The sequence below is a fragment of the Piliocolobus tephrosceles genome, chromosome 14 (genome assembly GCF_002776525.5).
Source record: "Piliocolobus tephrosceles isolate RC106 chromosome 14, ASM277652v3, whole genome shotgun sequence".
NCBI classification, from domain to species: domain Eukaryota; kingdom Metazoa; phylum Chordata; class Mammalia; order Primates; family Cercopithecidae; genus Piliocolobus; species Piliocolobus tephrosceles.
In genome coordinates, this window is record NC_045447.1 from 5,271,372 (window position 1) to 5,279,628 (window position 8,257).

The 8,257-nt window shown below is 47.7% G+C and overlaps 1 non-coding gene across 1 annotated transcript; it reads right to left on the minus strand.

Annotated features, from left to right (window-relative positions):
* Positions 1–7,727: 7,727 nt before the first annotated feature.
* Positions 7,728–7,789, minus strand: LOC111524020. Its single transcript, XR_002725665.1, has one exon. It is a non-coding gene; the product is annotated as a U7 small nuclear RNA (small nuclear RNA).
* Between the last annotated feature and the right edge of the window lie 468 nt (positions 7,790–8,257).

Genomic DNA, 8,257 nt, shown 5'->3' on the forward strand with positions numbered 1-8,257 from the left:
AGTCATCTGTTGTCTACAGGATTTGGCCCACCCATGACAACACTTGGATTCCTGTCTCGCTCAGTTACACATGGAGCCTCACTTGCTTTTCGGTGAGACTGGTGGCTCCTTAAGGGCAGGAACGTCATGGGGTTCTCTGTCCGTGAACAACGGGTGTGGGCCGGGCCTTAGCACATGCTTGTCTGCAGGGACCATATCAGGGCTGAATACATGGGAATCACCACTGCTGAGGCCGGGCCACGGGCCCTCTATAAGGACAGCTCCGGCAGGTGCAGGTGGGCTGGGGAAGCTCTGTGCGGGGGTCGTGGGGGCTTGGGGGTGAATATTCTGTGCTGGGTGGCACCGGGGCTACGACACTCCCGGGCATCAGCTGTGTGAACTTGGGCAGCTTCTGGCCTTGGCCCAGAACAGCCACAGAATGTGACGGTCGTGAGCTGGACCCAACAGTCCTGGGAATGGGAAGATGGACCCTGTAGTCTCTGCCCTCCAGGGACTCCCAGAGAGCCGGCTGGGCATTGGAGCCAGTCTGCTCTATGTACATCTTGGTGCCAGAGAAGTGCCTACTGGCTCTGTCCCGCTGCTAGTGCGCCGAAGGGTGGACAGCAGTGGGCAGCAAGCCGAGTAGGAAATGTCCACCTGGTCATCGGCAGCTACGGACCTCTTTCTAGGTCCAGGCTCCTTGCCAGGGGCTGCAGACAGCCAAGGTGCGGGAGCCCTGCTTGCAAACACTGCCTGTCATCGGGGCTGGCGCTGCACTCCACGACTCCCCAAACTACGACCCAGGTCCTCCGCTCCACACGGGAAGCAATTCACCGTCCCACCACATGGTGGCACTCCTGCCTATCTTTCCTCGAACAAAACCCAGCCTGAAAAAAGTGAAAACAATTATCTGTGTACAAATACATGCTGTTTAAACTACAAGAGTAATACATGATCAGCGTTGAAATAAAAAAAAGAAGAATATGCACCTCTGTCCCATCCCTATTAACTTTTTCTTCATTGAGACAGGGTCTTACTCTGTCACCCAGGCTGGAGAGCAGTGGCTCCATCATGGCTCACTGCAGCCTCGACTTCCTGGGCTCAAGTGATCCTCCTGCCTCAGCCTCTCAAATAACTAGGACCATAAGCACGTACTACCACAGCCAGCTCATTTTTGTTTGCTTGTTTTTGAGATGGAGTCTAGCTCTGTTGCCCAGGCTGGAGTGCAGTGGTGCGATCTCAGCTCACTACAACCTCTACCTCCCGTTCAAGTGATTCTCCTGCCTCAGCCTCCCGAGTAGCTGGCATTACAGGTGCCCACCACTACACCCAGCTAATTTCTGTATTTTTAGTAGAGACGGGGTTTCACCATGTTGGTCAGGCTGGTCTCGAATGCCTGACATCAAGAGATCTTCCTGCCTTGGCTTCCAAAAGTGTTGGGATTACAGATGTGAGCCACCACTCCTGGCCACCTGGCTAATTTTTAAAAAATTTGTAGAGACAGGGTCTTGCTGTGTTGTCCAGGTTGGTCTCAAACTCCTGAGTCCAAGAGATCTGCCCGCCTCGGCCTCCCAAAGTGCTGGGATTACAGGTGTGAGCCACCACACCCAACTCAACTTTTTTTTTTTTTTTTTTAAGACAGTCTTGCTTTGTCACCCAGGCTAGAGTACAGTGGTACCATCTCAGCTCACCACAACCTCTGCCACTCTGGTTCAAGTGATTCTCCTGCCTTAGCCTCCCTAATAGCTGGGATTACAGGCACATGCCACCATACCCAGCTAATTTTCGTATTTTTAGTGGAGACAGGGTTTTGCCATGTTGGCCAGGCTGGTCTCGAACTCCTGACCTCAAGGGATCTACCTGCCTCAGCCTCCCAAAGTGCTGTGATTACAGACGTGAGCCACCATGCCTGGCCAACAGTAACATTTTTTAAGTGTATTTTTCTCGTTTCTTTCTCTCTCTCCCTCTGTCTCTCTTGCCGTCTTTCCCTCCCTGCTTCCCTTTCCCTGTCTCCATCTCTTTCCCACTTGTATGTGTTTATAATGTTTTCAATTCAGATTAATCCACACTGACCCTTTGCTTTTGAGTAACCACACAGGCAGATGACAACTGCCCCAGCTTGGATGTTAAACCCTTCAACCCTCCTGCCTTAGGGAACCTCAGATGGGGAAGGGCAGTATTGGGGTGGAAGGCCATGGGGTGAGGTTTGGGGTGCATCCACTTCTCGAGATGGCTGGTGTGCCTCAGAGGAGCATGGAAGGAATGTGGGGGGACACAGGGAACTTGAGTGGGAGTCAGGGACTCTGGGTGCAGGCAAAGTACAGGAGAGAGGCCTGCCTGATGCCCCCCGAAAACCCTGGCATGGGTGTCAAACCCATGGGCCCCTAGGTTGAGGAAATAACAAGAAGATTGAGAAGTCCGTCTGGGCCGGGCGCAGTGGCTCGTACCCATAATCTCAGCACTTTGGGGAGGCTGACATGGAGGGTTGCTTGAACCCAGGAGTTCAAGACTGGCCTGGGCAAAATCGTGAGTTATTATTTCTCAGCAGAAATATTCAACAGCCGACTATAAAACTCTGCCCTTTCTCTCCTTAACTGGATGGTTAAGAGCAGTCTTAGTTGCGGCAGGGTTAGGGTTAGGTGACGTCAGCTTGATTCTTACCGGGTGAGTGGTGCTAATTTACATGGCAGGTTGATTATTAATGAAACACCTGACATTTGGTTACTGCCCTATAAACTCTCGATGACTTCCGCATTGGTGTTCTCCATAGAGACTCACAGAAATCCCACTCTGAGGCTGCAGAGTTGAAGGAGGAGCGAGTGAAAGTTTGTTGAAGCTCACCCCAGGCCAGACAGGGTGGAAGGGCTTTATATGCCTCATCTTAGTCTTTTGGAGCATTTTGCCGCAGGGAATTACTGAGCATATGATGGAAAGCCAAGAACCGACCCCCGGGCAGGGCTGGCACCATGGCCAACCACATAAGTAGGGGCAATATGCCTGATCCACTAGGGCGCAGACACGGCCCCCTGCCAACCTTTTCTGATGAGCAGCATACTGCATGTCACAGATCAGGAAGTGTGGTCACGGATGCATGCAACTCTGTGCTCTTCCCAACAAGCTGTGTGTGTGTGTGTGTTCATTAGCCAGCCTTAGAAGGGTACAAATCTCCCAGTGGGTCCTCACCTCCCCAGTCAAGCCCCTTCGAGTAGCACCCCCAGCAGGTGCTGGCCTGGTGTCTGTGCAGGTTCAGCAAACTGGGAGCTTCCTGTGGCTACTGAAGGGGAGAGGCCCTGTCTCCTGTCTGGGTCCGGGAGCGCTGGACCCAGGGCTTAGCTTCAGTCTCCAGACCCAGGAAGCAACGCCTCAAAGGAAATGAAGAGCATTGTGGGAAGACTTCAGAGAATGTGCTCCCCTTTGCAGAAGACTTGGAAATAAAAAAACCCCATTTGGGAAAGATCCCTCTCTTCTCCCATCGATGGGGTTCCATCTCAACACTGGTTAGCACTAAGAATGTGCTGGAAGGCGGGAGCCCAAGGTAGGGGAATCAACACCAGGGAGCCCTCTAGCAGCCAGGATTTGCATGTGATTTACATCTGTTTTGCATGTACCAGCTGCCTTCAGAGATTTTGAGTGTTTTATGAGAATTCTCCTGAAGGATGAACATCGTTCTCTTCCTGCTGCTTTTTAGCAACCCATGAGAGTCGGGGTGATAAAAAGAGGTTCCTTTCGCCAAGGACGATGGAGATGCTGGGGAGAGTGGGCTTGTGAAAGTGGTCTGTTAACACATTTCTGCAAGATGAATGGTTTGCAGTTTTAAAGGGGCACCCGTAATAAGCTCACTTGGAAAACAGGAAAGAGTCCTTTACAAATCATCTCGCCCGGTTCCAGCAATCCTACATGAGGGTATAGACCCAGACACACTGAAAGCAGGCACGTGGAGAGACCTTCGCAGTAGTGTTACTCACATCAGCCAAAAGGTAGAGGCAAGCCAAGTGTCAGTGACGATGCATGCATACATGAAATGTGGTTTGTCCATGCAACAGAATATTATTATTTAGCCTTAGAAAGGAATGAGGCTGTGACACAGGCAACGGCCTGGATGAATCCTGAGGACGTGATGCTAAGTGAAATAAGCCAGTCACAGAAAGACAAATATGATCATTTCATTTACCTGAGTTACCTAGAGTAGTCAAAATAATAGAGACAGGCCGGGGCAGTGGCTAACGCCTGTAATCCCAACACTTTGGGAGGCTGAGGCAGGCCAATCACCTGAGGTCTGGAGTCCAAGACCTGCCTGGCCAAAATGGCGAAACCCAATCTCTACCAAAAATACAAAAAAATTAGCCGGGCCTGGTAGTGTGTGTCTGTAGTCCCAGCTACTCAGGAGGCTGAGACATGAGTAGCGCTTGAACCCGGGAGGCAGAGGTTGCAGTGAGCCGAGATCGTGCCACTGCACTCCAGCCTGGGAGACAGAGTGAGACAGTGTCTCAAAATAAATAAATAAGTAAAATAAATCATAGAGACAGAAAGTGGAATGGTGGTTGCCAGGGGTTAGGGGACAGGCGATTGGGGAGTTGTATTTAATGGGGACAGAGTTTTGATTTTGCAAGATGAAAAAGTTCTGGAGATGGATGGTGGTGGTGGTTGTGGAATGATACGAATGTACTTAAGCCGATGCCACTGAACTATACGCTTAAAAACACTTAGGATGATAAAGTGTATGTTCTGTGTGTGAGGCCTTCATTTTCACAGATGGGGAAAGGTCGTTCCACCTTAGTGATGCTGAGTTTGGTTAAAACGGTGACACCCAGTTCTCTCCATCATAACAGTGAATTAAGAAGCAATCTGTGGGTTAGGACTTGATCGCCAAGCAAACATCCTGTTCTCTACAGCCTCCCCTACTGGTTTCCGCATCCATTGCGGCTCCTTACTATAATCAATTACATCACTGGTGGCTTCAAAACTATCATTCTTCCAATTCTATCATTCCTTCTACACTGATTATCTGTAAAGAAGAGCTTTCTCTCATTAACTGGGGATGAACCAAAGTTCTAAAAAATGAGAGCGTAAGTGATTTGTCTTCTCTCCTTAATCCTTAATTGCTGATGTTCACAGCAAGGTGATGTAACCGGGTTTTTTTTTTCCTTCTTTTTTCTTGTTCTTGTTCTTTTCTTTTCTTTTTTTTTTCTTTTTGAGACAGGATCTCACGTTGCCGAGGCTGAAGTGCAGTGGTGTGATCATGGCTCACCATAGTCTCAACTCCTGTGGCTCAAGTGATTCTCCCACCTCACCTCAGTCCCCTGAGTAGCTGGAACTATAGGTACGTGCCACCACACCTGGCCAATTTTTTTATTTCTTGTAGAGGTGGGGTCTCACTATGTTGCCCAGGCTGGTCTCAAACTCCTGACCACAAGTAATTCTCCTGCTTTGACTTCTCAAAGTGCCAAGAAACCAGCTGTGAGCCACTGTGCCTGGCCTATTTTTCTTGTCTATTCTCTTTTCCCCCTTAAACCTCAGCATCACGATGAACTCATGGATTTCAAAAATGTAATTTTAAGTTCTGGGATACATGTGCAGGACATGCAGGTTTGTTACATAGGTAAACATGTGCCAGAACTCATGGATTTTTATTTATTCAACGTTTTACATTAAGTTGCAGAAATTCTCTTTTATGGCTCCTGTGGATACTATAGCAATTACATGTTGGGTGACTTAAAATAACAGAAAGTTACTGCCTCTCAATTCTGGAGGCTGGAAGTCAGAAATCAAGGTGTCGGCAGGATTGGCTCCTTCTGGAGTCTCCGAGGGACAACCTGACCCAGGCCTTTCTCCCGGTGCCTGCTGGCTGTGGGCAATCTTTGGCATTCCTTGGCCTGTAGCTGCGCTCCCCCAACCTCTGCCTCTGCCTTCATGGGGCCTCCCACTCCATGTCTATGTCTTTCCTCATTCTGTCTTATGTAAGGACACAGGACATTGGATTTAGAACCCAGCTGGCTAATCCAAGATGGTCTCATTTTGAGACCATTAATTACATCTGCACAGATCTTTTTCCCAAATACGGTCACATTCACAGGTACTGAGGGTTAAGATTTGGACCTGTCTTTTCGGGGAGCCACTATTCAACCCACTACAGTTTCCTCAAATTTTGTCACAGACGGCTCATCCAGGCTGGTTTCTGTATGGGTTTGACATCTCCCCATCAATCTTCGAGCATGTCCTTGCTTTCTCACACAAGAAGGTGACCCACTTGTACTTCCCCTGCTGCATTTCTGGAAGCAGCCAATTCTTTCAGCCTTGTTCTATTTAGTTAGGGCTGGGATCTAAAGCCATGGCCAGGAGCTCTTGTTACTGGGCACCTGCCTCTGCGCTGTTTCAGTGTTCAGAACTAGGAAATTGATTTTTTAAAATTTATTTTTGTAATTATGACTTTGTCAATCTAAACAAAAAAACAGAGAAATACTCTCTAGTAGAAAATAATGTTTATTCAGGTACATGCATTGCAATGGGAATATGGGTGCCATAGGAAATTATTAACATGTGCATATTCTGGGAGGTAAAGGAAGGTAAAGGTTTTTAAAGAAAAAATGAGGACCAGCCTGGCCAAGATGGCGAAACCCCATCTCTACTGAAAATACAAAAACTAGCTGGGCATAGTGTCAGGTGCCTGTAATCCCAGCTACTTGGGAGGCTGAGGCAGGAGACTCGTTTGAAGCCGGGAGGCAGAAGTTGCAGTGAGCCAAGATCACGCCATTGCACTCCAGCCCAGGACTCCAAAAAAAAAAAAAAAAAAAAAAAAAGGACGAAGAATTGTTTTGAGATAATTATCCTTGGCTACAAGGATCAATAACAAGGATAGCACAGTCCAAGATCGGACAGGCCATTGCTGGGCAGAAGGCCTCACAAAAGTATTTTTGTGTGTGTAGAGTTGTGACCGCCTTTGTGCAAGGTTGTGGTTTTTGCAAAATCTTTTGTGATAGTGATTGTGACCAGGCATTAATGCATGAGAACCCGCCCGTCATGGCCTTCCCCAGCTCTGTTTGTCAGGGCTTTCAATACAAGTGACTCCATTTTGATTCAGACAATTTTCACAAGTTCTTATTGATATTCTCGGTTTGAATTTAGCATTATTGGAATTTGTTTGTATACAGTGAGGGGGTCCAAGAGCAGTTTTGCTATAGGCATAGATTGCATCATAGTGAAGTCTGGTATTTTAGTGTATCCATCACCAGATAGTGTATATTGTACCCATTAAGTAATTTCTCAGCATTATAGGTTTTTATTTCATTTTGTTTATTTATTTAGAGATGGAGTTTTGTTTTTGTTGCCCAGGCTGGAGAGAAATGGCATGGTCTCAGCTCACTGCAACCTCCACCTCCCAGGTTCAAGCGATTTTCCTGCCTCAGCCTCCCAAGTAGTTGGAATTACAGGTGTGCGTCACCACGCTTGGCTAATTTTTTATTTTTACTAGAGATGGGGGTTTCACCAGGTTGACCAGGCTGGTCTTGAACTCCTGACCTCAGGTGATCTTTCCACCTCGGCCTCCCAAAGTGCTGGGATTACAGGTGGGAGCCACCATGCCTGGCCTGTGTTATAGGTTTTTAAAAATACTTGATTTTATATTTGTGTCTCTTTTCTCTTACATTGGAAATTTTGGTTTTTGACAAAATTGGCATTTTTATCTCTGCATCTTACTGCACTATAGTTTATTCAATCAGTCCCCTATTTTTTTTCTTTTTTTAAACTTTTTTACAGGCTTTTGGGCAAAAACCAGAAAGCCTGCTAGACAAATTCTAAAAGAACTGTAACACTAATTAGTCCCCTATTAATTGACATTTGGGTTGTCTCCAATATTCAACTTTTGCAGATAATGCCATAAGAAATATTTTTTTGGCCGGGTACAGCAGTTCGCACCTGTGATCCCAGCACTTAGGGAGGCTGAGGTGGCTGGATCACTTGAGATCAGGAGTTCGAGACCAACCTGGCCAACATGGTGAAACCCTATCTCTACTAAAAATGCAAAAATTAGCCATGCATGGTGCCATATGCCTGTAATTCCAGCTACTTGGGAGGCTGAGGCAGGAGAATTGCTTGAACCTGGGAGGCAGAGGTTGCAGTGAGCTGAGATTGCACCATCGCACTCCAGCCTGGATGACAGCAAGACTCCGTCTCAAGAGAGAAAATAGGCCTGGCGCAGTGGCTCACATCTGTAATCCCAGCACTTTGGGAGGCGAAGGCAGGCAGATCACGAGGTCAGGAGATCGAGACCATCCTGGCTAAC